Source organism: Triticum aestivum, chromosome 6D, assembly GCF_018294505.1.
Source record: "Triticum aestivum cultivar Chinese Spring chromosome 6D, IWGSC CS RefSeq v2.1, whole genome shotgun sequence".
NCBI classification, from domain to species: Eukaryota; Viridiplantae; Streptophyta; class Magnoliopsida; order Poales; family Poaceae; genus Triticum; species Triticum aestivum.
The window spans coordinates 448,426,031-448,439,648 of record NC_057811.1 but is presented as its reverse complement, the minus strand read 5'-3'; the positions used below and the strand labels follow the sequence as shown (position 1 = coordinate 448,439,648).

The 13,618-nt window shown below is 41.1% G+C and overlaps 1 long non-coding RNA gene across 1 annotated transcript; it reads right to left on the bottom strand.

Annotated features, from left to right (window-relative positions):
- Positions 1 to 1,881: 1,881 nt before the first annotated feature.
- LOC123141917 (uncharacterized) lies at positions 1,882 to 7,728 on the bottom strand. The gene is made up of 3 exons (XR_006470460.1): positions 7,299 to 7,728; positions 5,662 to 5,833; positions 1,882 to 1,969 (listed from the first exon to the last, which is right to left on the bottom strand). It is a non-coding gene; the product is annotated as an uncharacterized lncRNA (long non-coding RNA).
- Between the last annotated feature and the right edge of the window lie 5,890 nt (positions 7,729 to 13,618).

Here is a 13,618-nt window from a genome sequence, read left to right as displayed (position 1 = left end):
GGAACGGAGGGAGTATGATAGTAGTACAATATGTTCCTTGTAATGAAGATGAGCAGGGACATTTGCAGTGTAGAGGTCTATACGGTCGGTTGGTATGGACACTTTGAACACTTCGGGGCTCTTTGATTCGTAGGATTTTGTAAACATGGGAATAGGATTTGTAGTGGCCTGCCCACTTGAATCCTATAAGAATAGCAAGGAAACGCGGGGAGCTGTGTCGCCTTTGAGAGTTACACTGATATTAACAGTACCGCACCTTCAGTTGAAGAGAGCTGGTATCCGAAGCCTTTCTACTCGTACCGGCAATACTAGCACATATATTCCAGCAAGTTTCACTTTGCTGATTTTACTCTGATGCTTACGGTTTTCCCGTTATATCTACACTATGATCTGTGTAGCTGCTTTGTGTCGCACTAGCAGCAGTCCACTCTTGAAGCTAAACACTGCAATGACTTACAAAATTGGCACCAAGGCATTGAGTGCCATTCTGGATGCAATGAAACTCATACGCTCCCCACATGTTGACTCTTGTTCAGAATATGATCCTAATGACTCTTGTTCAAAATTGCCACATATAGAGAGACAGCATGGAATTGCATTTATTTGGGCGCTGTGATTCATCATGAGTGGGCAACCAACATTGTATGCAATTAAGCGAAACCTCAAGAATATGCTTCCTCTTCTGTTCTTTAACATGTTTCTCTTTTGTTATTCTGTATTTAGTACGTACAGTATGTTCGGGAGCAGGGACATCTGCAGTCAACAGCTGATAGAGCTGGCATGTACTTGATCGATAGGCTTTCAATTACTAGCGGCAATACAACACCGTATTTTCAAGCCAGTTCCACTTTCCCGATTTACTCCCTCCGTTCCTAAATACTTGTCTTTCTAGGCATTTCAACAAGTGACTACATACGGAGTAAAATGAGTGAATCTACACTCTAAAATATGTCTACATACATCCGTATGTGATATTTATTTGAAATGCCTAGAAAGACAAGTATTTAGGAACGGAGGGAGTATATATCATGGTTATGGTGTACCCCTTTTATGTATACTATGATCTGCCTAGTTGTTGTGTGCTCTTGTTATCATGGTTTGGCAATAAACTCTCTATACAGTATATTTTGAACCTATCATCTGCCAACTATCCTTACTTTTGGAGCCTATTTTTTTGTGTACTTGTGCCAGATTATATAATGCACGCACCATATTACAGCACACATGAGCTCTCTCATCAGAATCCAGTGATAGCACACAAGTGTTTACAGGGGCGCCCCTATATTAGAATATCCTCTGCATTACAAAGATAATCTCACAACTATTTATGTTTTCATGGTTCTTGGATATTATACGTAATTACTGTGAATATCAGAATCCGTGCATCAGAAGAATATTGTGGAACACTGCAATGACTTACAAAATTGGCACCAAGGCATTGAGTGCCATTATAGATGCAATGAAACTCATACGCTCCCCACCTGTAGATTCTTGTTCAGAATATGATCCTAATGACTATTCTAACCTCGAGGAGTCAAAGGCAGATGGCCTGTCATGTTCACCCATCAAGGTGCCTGCTCTAATTTGGGAAGGTTTTATTGATTGCGTGTATCTTGCATATGTTGTCTTGCATTTCTTCTACTTTGTTGCACCGTCATCTGCTTAGTTTACTCATCATATATGTCGAGATGTCATGCCCATTCATTATCAATACATATTCCATCTGTCATCATACCATGTTTTTTCACTCAAATGTTGTTCTTGTACATCAGACATCAAAAAGGAAGAGGGTGGTTGCCGAACCTGAAGGAGCACCAGCAAAGTCCTTCAAAAACGTGGTTGTGCCGGAGAAATCAGACAGCACCCCACTTATATTGGTTGTACAACCAGTGACACAAAACGTAGAACCGACTCCAGCAGACTGTACCCATACTTGACTGGCCACACCACTAGCCCCACCACACAGGACCTGCACTCCAACAAAAGATATGCTGATTTCAGTTGCCATAGCACCAGCCGTACCACAGAAAAATCCCACTCCAGCAAAAAATACAGCAAGTCCACCGGCCGAAGACCTATCCCAACTGCAGAGACGGCCAATTCCTGAAGATTGGAACCCCATTCCAGTTATTCCCAGTTTAAAAGACAATGCTTTCAATGTTGTTAGGGACTACGTGCATATATTCTCATCATTGGAAGATTATAGTGAAGACAAACACCATTTTCACATCTTCCTGTCCCACTTACGTGTAAGTGCTATTATTCATGGTGATTATTTTCCTATTTTCTGCTGATTGAACACATCAATGATTTACATTACATTGTTGTAAGTAGGCGAGGGTCAATCTGGATAGTCATGACGAGCAAAGCTTGCTTGCGCTTTTTAAGGAAGCATTGCAGCAGTATTGATGTTACCTGGGGAAATCATACTTTGATGACAAGTCTATAAACGAATTTCTGATGAAGTCTCCTGTGCTAAATTTAGAAGACATTGAATGGAAAAACCTTATTATGCACTGGTCTCGTTCCCGAGGATGAGATACTGTCTATGATATCACATGACAATTTGAACTTCTACTTTTCCGTATGTGCCTTACGGATCTTTTTTGCAGGAAATCTGCTCGAAAAAGAATTCCGGTTTGAAAAGAACGACAGGATATCGCAAATATGCTGCCCGCTGCTTTGCTCTTGTTAGTACCTGTTGTCCTGTATCACTGTACTTGCATACATACCTAATTCATTATGTGACAGCAGTATGCATGATAGCTTGCTTATCAATTGTTCGCTCTAAATTATCTGATCTGTATGAATGGTTACATTAATGTAGAATATATCCAATGCCAATGAAATTTTTTAGCTCTGCATTGTTCTTGTAAGTACCTATTGTCCTTTATCAGTGTACTTATATTGACAAGTAGTTGTTCATGTATCATCACTCTCCAGCTTATTTTCTTTTGCCCTCCATTTTCTACACATAAGATCTATATCTACTATTACCATAAGGTTGGATAACACCGATGGTACTGAAAAAGTTTAGCTCTGCATTGCTCTTGGATGTACCTTTTGCCTGTATCGCTGTACTTACATTTATAGCTACTTGGTTATGTAGCATCACTCTTCATCTTATCTTAAATATTCTTCATTTTTTCTTATATTGTCACATCTATATTTACTCTTAACAAAATGTAGAATAAAGGCAATGCTTATGAAGAAGATTCTGTGGTAAACTTCTTGAATTGTCCCCCCCCCCAATCAGCATGGACAAAGGCTTTATAGAGCCTGCCTTCACCAATAATGTAAGTTTGTCCTTCTCAAGCCTTCAAACTTTGTTGTGTATATTTGGTTAGGCATGACTGCAACAGCTGTTTATTTTTGGTGTTTGCATCAAATTGCATGTTTAAAGTTTATTATGTACTCCAGTTCATAAACAAAAGTTTGTCCTTCTCAATTTAAGTTTCAGGTTGTACAACCAAGTTCCTTCTTCATACCATGTAAATTAAACTATACAGAGCAAGTGATCTTATTTTGCCAATCTGAAATGGGATAAATTGATAGCACACTAACTAATGATACTTATGAGTTCTTGATCTGTAATCCAGTGGTGTTGTGAAGCTGCCAACTCCTTCACAATGTCATTTCCTGTCATGTCTTAATCTGAACAATACCATATTGTGTTAATGCTATTTTAAACTGTGTCACTTTATTTGTCAGTAAGAAATATGATGAATTGTCAGCACTGATACTTATATGTGCAAAACTTGTCATCTGTCTGCTTGTTTATCTTTTAGAGTGAGGAGGATATAAGTCTCAAACAAGTGCAGTCTCACCAGCTTGCTCAGCTGCTTGCGCTGCAGCTCTCGAGCAGGGCTAACCTTTCTTGAACTCTATTGAAGTGTTGTCGGTTTTGTATATTATTTTGTCAGCGTGTTTAGTTGCACTGGTGGCGGTCTTTGATGCCCAGTGTATGTAATCTGCTGTCGGCTTGTGCTTTATTATCATAGTGGCGAACTTTGATGCCCAGTGGATGTAATATGCCATAATTTCTTTATTGTATAGTCTAGGTTTTTTTCTTATTCACGATGCTGCAGTTATTTTACTGTATATATATCATGTCTTCGTAGTAAACCGGCCAAACCATACAATTACGGTACATAATCGGGCCGTCATGCAAATCACCATGTATGATCTGCATCATGGGCCCGTCATCTTGGTCCGTTAACAGGCCTAAATGTAAACTAGCCCACTAGTAGATTCGGACCAAACTAGCCCACTAGTAGATTCGGACCTTTAAGGGCATCTTCAATGCAGGGCGCCTGTAGAGGTGCTTAGGAAAATAAAATAAATATCCTAGAATTAAAAGCTAACCTTAGCGCCTACTGCTCCAACCCTAAACGCTAATCACGGGCGCTAAAATAACCTGCCGCCGCACTCGACGCTTTACCTCGCACGGCAAAACAAAGCCAAGCGCTCGACTCCCTATTTTGCGTCGATGCCGCGTCGAGCGCCAGGATTTGAGCGCTTAACTGAACGATCGGCCAGGATAACAATCCTGGCGCCTTGCCTTAGCGCCCCGTGTTGGACATGCTCTAATAGGCCGAGTAAACCGCCGGCCCTATTTTTCCAAGAAAACTCAATGGGCCTTTAGGAGGCTGAAAAGTAGGTTGGGCCTGAAACGTGCCAAACAGCTCACGGGCCGGCAGCAGGCCGAAATAGACCCCGACCCATGAATGTGCCAATCAAATCATGGGCTTATAATAGGCCAAAATTGTCTCGGTCTTTATTTGGCCCAATCAGATTATCGGCTGCGAGCAGGCCGGATGCAAACCGGGCCGTAGTTAGGCCCAACTATATGATGGGCTTTTAACAGGCCAAAATTAATATAGGGACGAAATGTTAAACGGACCCTTAACAGGCCGAAACTAATATCAGGCCGAATTACTAAATGGGCCTTTAGCAAGTGGGCCCAAAAGCATAGCGTCCAGTTGACGGGCCGAATCTAATATGGGCCATAATTTAGCCCAAAGCCTCTTAAAGGGCCAGACCTGATCTGGGCTGGCCCATTATGGCCCACAAGATTTTGTGGGCCTTTACCTGGTCCAGCCCATTATGGTCCGTAAAATCTTATGGGCCTTTAGTTGGGCCGGCCCATTTAAACTTTATGGGCCACTTTTGGGCCGGTCCACGTGTTAACATATCATAGGCGCATCTCGCCCATTGAATGAGTGACACCTGTGCCAACATGGAGCTGACACGTGTTTCCTACAACCAATGATGATTTTACACGTGGAAAATCCCTATTGGTCCGGGTTGTTAACGGGTTATCGGATCCAAAACCGGACATGATAACTTAACGGCGTTTCGTTACGGTGAATGCCACGTGTCGGCCACCCTTGACGAAAGCACTTCTATGACGCGCGATTTATCGTCATGAAAGTGGACACTTCCGTGATGATAATTTTGGTAACGTCATGGAACACTTCTACGACAGCACAGGTATGACTATCTTGATTCTGTCATAAATTTGTCATGGATGTACATGCATGACAAAAAACGTGACCTACTGTGACAAACACGTATCATCACGAAAGTGTATTTTTTTTAGTGCATGTAACTATATAACAAAAAAACCTGACACATCACTTAGCATGGCAGTCAACATACCTCATCCTCTTGGTTAGTCCAAACGATTTATCTGATGAGCCTTAACTCACTACGTGCACTCATCGTTGTGATCCATTTTCTGCAATCACAATAAAAAATACTTCCTCTATCCCAAACTAAGTGTCTTAACCTTAATACAACTTTACACTAAAGTTAGTATAAAGTTGAGACACTTATTTTGGGACGAAGGGAGTAGAAGTTAAACATCCCATACTCAAATTGTTCAAACAGTAATTCAGAAATGAATGCATGGTGTTAAATAATACCGAGCCGAAACTCAAGTAAGCTAGGTGTTAGCTTAGGTCTGAAGTATGAACAACTCATCTAGCTTAACATAACAATTTAATAGGTTCAGATTCTATTCCTGTCAAATCTGAATATAAATACCGAGCCGAAACTCAAGTATCTGTTTGGTTCATCATACTTCTCACTGCACACTATCAGTGCAGAGAAACCTGGCAGAGCCACCATTTGTCACTATAGGAACTATAGGAAGCAGCTTGCCTACGAATGGCTCTTGACATTAACATGCCATGGCAGTAACTCCGTATGCTTCCAGTATGTTCTCCAGGATTACCAATTTTTTAGAAAAATAAACCGAAACAGGGGCATGTATCGCTGATTAGCTGAAACATAATGCAAAATACATAAAAACAGAGAAAGTAGTTGGTTTAATGCCTCCGGTTATATAGTTTCAGTTTTGGTCATTTTCTTTCTCTACTATAGACCATTCTTTTCTAAATTATATATATGTGTCTGCTACTCCTAAGATAGTTGTTAAATCTGATCTGCAGTTTCTAGAATATGTGGATGACTGAACCATGTCAAGATTTGGCCTCATGTACGCTATCTTCTATTTCTAACCATGGAACATTGTGGTACCTTTGGAACGCTAGCGACGGCCACTAAAACTTTCATGAACCTAAACTGATAACTACTGATAAGCGTATAGCGAGAATTTGGTATCCTAATACAGTGAGTTCCATTCTTCCCTGAACAATGTTGACCTCATTTTTTCGTGGGTGGCATTGACTAATTTCTCATTTGTTAGATGATGATGACCTCATCTCACTATTTTACTTTTATGGAAATAACATGATGAGCATTGAAAATGACTGTGAGTGAATCCCCACCACCACCTAACTGAAAAAGTTCATCAATGTTATACGAACAAAGCACCATCTAAAGGAATTTATAAGGAATGTCTCAGTAGTAATGTGACTCGGCAAACACTATGTGCTACAAGCCTACAAATCTCAATCAAGCATGTGCTTCATATATACTTACTGTGGATTATATAAAAAGCAAAGAGATTAAACTTGCACTGGGCTCTGAAAACCTCGACATCATATCAGATCAAATCAAACAAAAATACAGAGTCTACTTGGTCAACCCCAACTGCTTTTTACGCATGATGACACACTGGCAAGCACGCGACAGTATTTTTTTGATTTTTTATCGACCACTCCACTCCACTCGCTGGACTTGACTTGCATAGCCAGTACAGTACATCTTTTATGTCTTTCGTCACTACATCGGCTTCCTAGCCCGCAAGCAAACGGCATAAATATCATATGAACAGATGTATACTATTAAGACTTTGCAAGAACGCGTCCAAGAACACGAGGGTTCTGCACCTGGTCTCCCGGTCCTCCGCGATGGTGGCGAGGGTGTGGATGAGGCGCGGGTTGGGGTTGGCCTTCTGCTCGACGACCCGCGAGATCAGGGCCTACGCATGGTCCAGTGGCGCGTCCTCGTCGTCCATCGCCGCCTCCGTCTCCTCCTCCTCGTCGTCCTCCTCCGGCTCGGCTGCTGCCACGGGGGTCGGCCGCCGGCTGCTCTGGCTCCGTCAGTGCGGGCTCAAGCGGCAAGGCTGGCGGGCTAGGGTTAGGGTTGCGTGCGGGAGCGGCGCTTGGGGCGGAGGGCTGGCTAACGGTGGCGAGCGAAAGAGAAAGAGCGAAGTGAGGGAGAAGGTGGGGGCGGGGCGAGCCAGGATCAGGGGAGGAGATGGGGGCGCGGCGGGCGCCGGGAGCCGGGGAGGAGGTCGGGGGCTGGCGGCGAAGGGATCTGGAGGGCCGACTCGCTCGTGCGTGCGAGTCGTGGAATTTTTTTCGTGGGTTTTTTTCGTAGGTCTTTTTTCGCTGGTTTTTTGTTGAGGCATGTGCGAGGCGTGCGAGGGGCCGGAGGCATCGCTCCCTGCTTTTGTTTGGTTTTTTGTGTACGGGTGGGAGGAAGGACGTAGGACGAAAAAAACCATCTCCAAGGGGACGAAAATTGACCGGCGGAGACTACCAACTGTTCCATTAGGAGTAGAGATCGGTTTTTTCTTGAGGGGGTCCTATGTGCGTATTTTTTGTTTGTTTGAGAAAAGCTTGCTAGGCCTTTATTGATTAGCTAAAATCTTTGCAGGGATTATAACTGAGCAGTGGGGAGTACCCAACCACAAATGCCTCCCTACCGGGAGAGAAACACCATACCTAGCAAGCCTATAAGCTTCATAATTTGCAGCTCGAGGTTCAAAAGAAAAATTACATGAAGTAAACGAAAGAGACGTTTGTAAAATCTCTCTAATAATAATATCATAGTACCCTTCAGCTAGGTGTTGTATGTGATGTACCATCTGCTTGCAATCAGAAGCAACTTGGAGGTGTACCATTCCCAGGTCTTGCGCCAAAGACAGACCTTCCTTGCATGATATCGCCTCTAGCGTCGAAGGATCAATCATTTCCTGAATAACCAGCATGGCAGAGCTTAGGTACTCACCATCCCTGTCCCGACAAATAGCAGCAGTTGTACCCACATTACAATTAGTGGAGACCCCAACATCAACATTGATCTTTATAAACCCTTCAGCCGGCAGGATCCAAGTAAAATTCTGGCGAGCTTGATCTGGTATTGTCCTCGTAGAAGGTTCAGGCTGCTCTTCTAGTTGATCCAACTCAGCTATGAAGTTGACAACAAAATTGTGTGTTGCATGTGGACTCCTGCCTTACACCCTCACTACGAACAAATGAACCAGGCTAATGGGCCGGCCCATTACTGGCTCCCCTTAGGGGAGTCGAGCTACTTCTTGACAGGCGTCCCTATGTCTCGCATTAAGCGAGACAGGAGCGAACCACTCGCTGAAGGGACCCGCTAGTTGGGCCGGCCCACACGTGCGGGAAGCACCAGCCTGTTTTGCGTTTCGTTTTTCTTCACGTTTTTTGTTTTTTGTTTTTTTCTTTATTTTTTTACTTTTCTTTATACTTTAAAATATTCTAAATATACATATTACAAAAAACATTTCAAAAAAATGGTGAACAAGTATTTGAAAAAATGTTGATCACGTATATAAAAATGTTGAAAAAGTATTTCAAAAAATGTTGAACAAGTATTCGAAAAACATGTTGAACAAGTATTTGGAAATTTTTTGAACAAGTATTCGAAAAACATGTTGAACAAGTATTTGAATTTTTTTGAACAAGTATATAAAAAATGTTGAACAAGTATATAAGAATGTAGAATGAAAAACAAAAGGAAACAAAGAAAAAAGAAAAAAAGAAAATTGAAAAATAATCAAAATAAACCAAAGGAAAAGGGAAATAAAAAAACTGAAGAAACAAATGAAAAACCCCGGAGAAGAAAAAAAGAAATAAAAATAAAATAAACAAAAGGAAATGAAGAAACAAAGAGCAAAAAGAATGAAAAAATGAAGAAAAAAATAAAACAAAACAAAAAAGAAAAAAACTCAAAGAAAGACCGGCTTGAATTGCCTCAAGTACGACGCGCACCTACAACTTATCATGAACGTGACTTCGGCAGAGTGGTAGCACCACCCGCGGTCGCCCCTGGAGACCAAGGATCGAACCCTGCTATATGCATGCGTGAATGGGCCAGCCAAATACGAAATGGGAGAGGAAAAACCTTCAGCGAGAGCAGCCTCTCGTCTCGCTTAATGCGAGAAATAGACGCGGCGTTTCATGACTCCGCCTATGCACGTGGCACAACGCTCATTAATGAGCTCCCCTATTAACGTAGAATAGAGAGCCCATGTTCATCACCCACATGCGTCAAATAGACGAGGAGACACACAGGGGCAAGTACAAAATGGGCCGGCCCAGTCATTCACTATAGCAGGCGACACATTGCGCAGCGACTCTTTTATCGCATTAAGCGAGACAGAAGTTTTGTGGGCTGGGATTAGATCCCGGGTGTCCCGGCTAATAAGGAGAGCGGCTAGCCACTGTGCTAGTATTCGACATTTTGATGAAATCTATGGCGCATTGTACTTGAGGCGACACGGTCTGCTTTATTTCCATTTTTCTCCTACTTGAAGCAAGTCAAGTCGGGTTTTTTTTTGTTTTTTCCGTTTCCTTTTTTTTTCTTCCCCGGGTTTTTTCATTTGTTTCTTCAGTTTTATTCATTTTATTTTTCCTTTTATTTATTTTGTTTAATTTTGGTTTCCATCTTTTTGGTTTTTCTGTGTTTCCTTTTATTTTTCATTCTACATTCTTATATACTTGTTCAACATTTTTCAAGTACTTGTTCAACAATTTTCCAAATACTTGTTCAACATTTTTATATACATGACCAACATTTTTTTAAATACTTGTTCCATATTTTTCAAAAACCCATTCAACATTTTTTTCAAAGACTTATTCAACATTTTTATATACATGATCAACTTTTTTTCAAATACTTGTTCAACAATTTTTTTCCAAATACTTTTTCAACTTTTTTTTCAAATACTTGTTCATATTTTTCAAATACTTGTTCAACATTTTTATATACTTAATAAAAAAATTCAAATACACGATCAACAGTTTTTCAAATACTTTTTCAATATTTGCCAAATACTTGTTTAACATTTTTATATACATGATTGACAGTTTTTCAAATACATGTTCAACATTTTTCAAATACTTGTTCAACTTGTTTTAAAGGCTTGTTCATCATTTTTTAAATGTTTTTGAAGAGTGTTTTTTGTAATATATATGTTTATAATATTTTAAAGTATAAACAAAAGAAGAAAAGAAAGCAAAAAACAAAAACAAAAAATATGAAAAAGAACAAAACAGAGAACAGGCTGGTGTTTCCCTCGTGCGTGGGCTGGCGCAACTGGCGGCTCCTTTCAGCAAGGGGTTCGCTCCTGTCTCAGTTAATGCGAGACATAGGGGCGCCCGGCACATTGTAGCAGACGGTGTTGTACCAAACTAGGTACTTTTGCGAGCCGAGCCACTATAGCAAACCAGATTTTCTTTTTTTTCTTTTCGCACTTTCTCTTTTTTTATAGTTTCTATACTATAATTTTGATTATATATGGCAAACAATTTTTAAATACACATTGAACATTCTTTTAGACTTTTAGCATATGGAGAATAATTTCACAATATATTATTAGCATTTTTAAATAGAAACTAAACAATTTTTTAAATAGCATGAACTTTTTGTAATAAAAACAGAACATTTGTAAATATACATTGAATATTTTTGTTTTATAGTTTTAACATATTTTTAATATACGATGAACATTCTTCTAATACACGGTGAACTTATTGTGTAATATATGGTAAACATTTTCTTAATATATGGTAAACATTTTTGTAATACACGATGAACTTTTTGTGCAATTCACCATCTTTATGGCTTTAAAAATGTGAATTATTTAAAAATAATAAGAAAAGAGTAAGAAAAGAAAAGGAGAAAAAGGGAAAATAAAAAGAAGAAAAGGCAACAGAAAAATCTGCAAACAAAAAAAGGAGAAAAAAGCCGAACTGGGTCGGCCCAACCCGCCTTGCCAGTAGGCGTTGGGTCGTCTGTTGTTTACCGCGTGCAGGCGGCAAAATCGGATCTCCAGGGGTGTATGTGGCCTGTACCAATTTCTAATAGAAATCGCTTGCATACGACGACTAGCGGACCGGCCTATTAGTATGTTTTCTTCATTGCGCGTTGTAGGTTTGCTCTGCTCTATTTTTCTTCGGGTTTTTTTTTCTATTTCATTTTTTTACTTTGGTTCTATATGTTTTTTCACTGGTTTTCTTCGTTTTCTTCATTTTAAAATGGTTTTCTTTGTTTTCTTCATTTTACAATGGTTTTCTATGTTTTCTTATTTTACAATTGTTTCCTCCTTTCTGCTGCCAAGTTCAGCCAATAGGCTGCATTCTTGTGCGGCAACATTGTTGCGGAGAGTGGAGGAGTGGACGGCAAGCGGAGTGGAGGAGTGGACGGCAACATTGTCACCAACATTGTTGAGGGGACGCCAACCAGGATTTGGGTGATGCGGATGCGTCGTCACCAAACGTTTATAGCCGCAGATTGATGCTGCATGGCGGCAATCTGAATGAACACTTCAGAAAGTCTGAGTGAGTGGTCGTGCTATTAATGGACGAGTGGTTACCTGTCACGTCGCCCCGCTTATTGGTGATTGATCAAAAAATGGAGATGCGTCTACATGCAACATGCTGCTTTAAAGTCGTCCGTGGCACGAGGAGAAAGAAGCTAAAAATTTCCTCCCGCACTTGCAACCCCCCTAGTCTCCGAATACGAAGGTTGCAATGTCATTTATAAAGCGAGCTCTACAAATTATGATGCTCAAAAGCCATATAAAGACTACCCCTATGCTAGAATGTGATTTTAAAAAAGAATGACTGTATTATGGTTATTATAGCGATCGAAATAATATAGAAAATCCGCTAGGGTTGCTCTTAATTGGGTCGATCTGGTCCGGTGATCAATAACGCAGACGATTTTTCCAAGTGATGCGATCGCGTATGTGCATACGCATCTCTCGTGTGAGTGGTACACGATCCAAGGATTTTTTGATTACTGGGTACTGCTACCTCGGATCGATCTCTTATTAAAATCGTGAAGGCAATGTACCATCTAACGCGTTTGCCATTATTTCGTGTCCAAACATCTGAAAGACTATTGCTAGAGCGCGGTTGTCTGCAAAAGCCTTGAAGCCCGGTCCGTTTTTCGGACTGAGATCCAGTGCCTTTATCAAGTGAAGTCACGCTGCAATTTTACCTTTTTAATCTCCATCTAATCTACATCCTACGGTCCAGATCACACAAGGGGAAAGGTTCTCAACACTTAGCAGTTTTCAGCATAGCTTTTGTGTAGATGATTACTCAACATTGACACTTATTGCTGTAGCATTCGGACATTATGCGCTGCAGCCTTTTAATATCAAGTTCTACTGGATTTAGTGTCAACTGCAATTGATTTATTCCACTTTGATTGCATAATGCACTACTGTATAACCAAACCAAATTTTGTTTTATAGTCTGCTCATGAGTATCTGCAGTTCTTTATTTTTTGGGTTTCAATCTGTTCAAATAAAACTGAGTTCAAGTGCCACTGCATCGTTGTTTGCAGTTTATTGATGTTTGCTGCTATCCTGAAAACTGCTAAGTGTTGAGAGCCTTTCCCCTTGTGTGATCTAGACCGTGGGATGTGAATTGGATGGAGATTAGCAGGGTAAAGTTGCAGCGTGACTTCACTTGATAAAGGCACTGGATCTCAGTCCCCGTTTTTCACTCTGCTATAACATGGCTCAACATCTTTATGAGCTTCTTCTCCCTGTCCGGCGACATACGAGCTGGACAAAGCTGCGCCCTCACCAGCGGAACAGGAAGCTGATCGAGCCGAAGACGGCCAAAGCAAGCGACCTTGTCGGAGGTTAAGTAGTGGACGATGGAGAAGATGGAGATCATGTGGGCTCCTGTCTCGTTTTTATCTTAAGACATTGCTGGTCCTTTCGCACACTATACATTATTTTTGTGTTCACCCGCAAAAAAAAAGTCAGTGCAGCTTGGTGGGCTCACCGTGGTCGTCTGAAGCAACTCGGACAATTATACTTCTTCACTGAAAAGGTGGTCGTTGGGCAAGCTCGTGTGGTCCAAGGAAGGTGGCGGCGGCGAGCTTTTTCACCGCTCCGGTGGGATGGCGATCAAGGCTATGGTCCGGGTGACGGGCA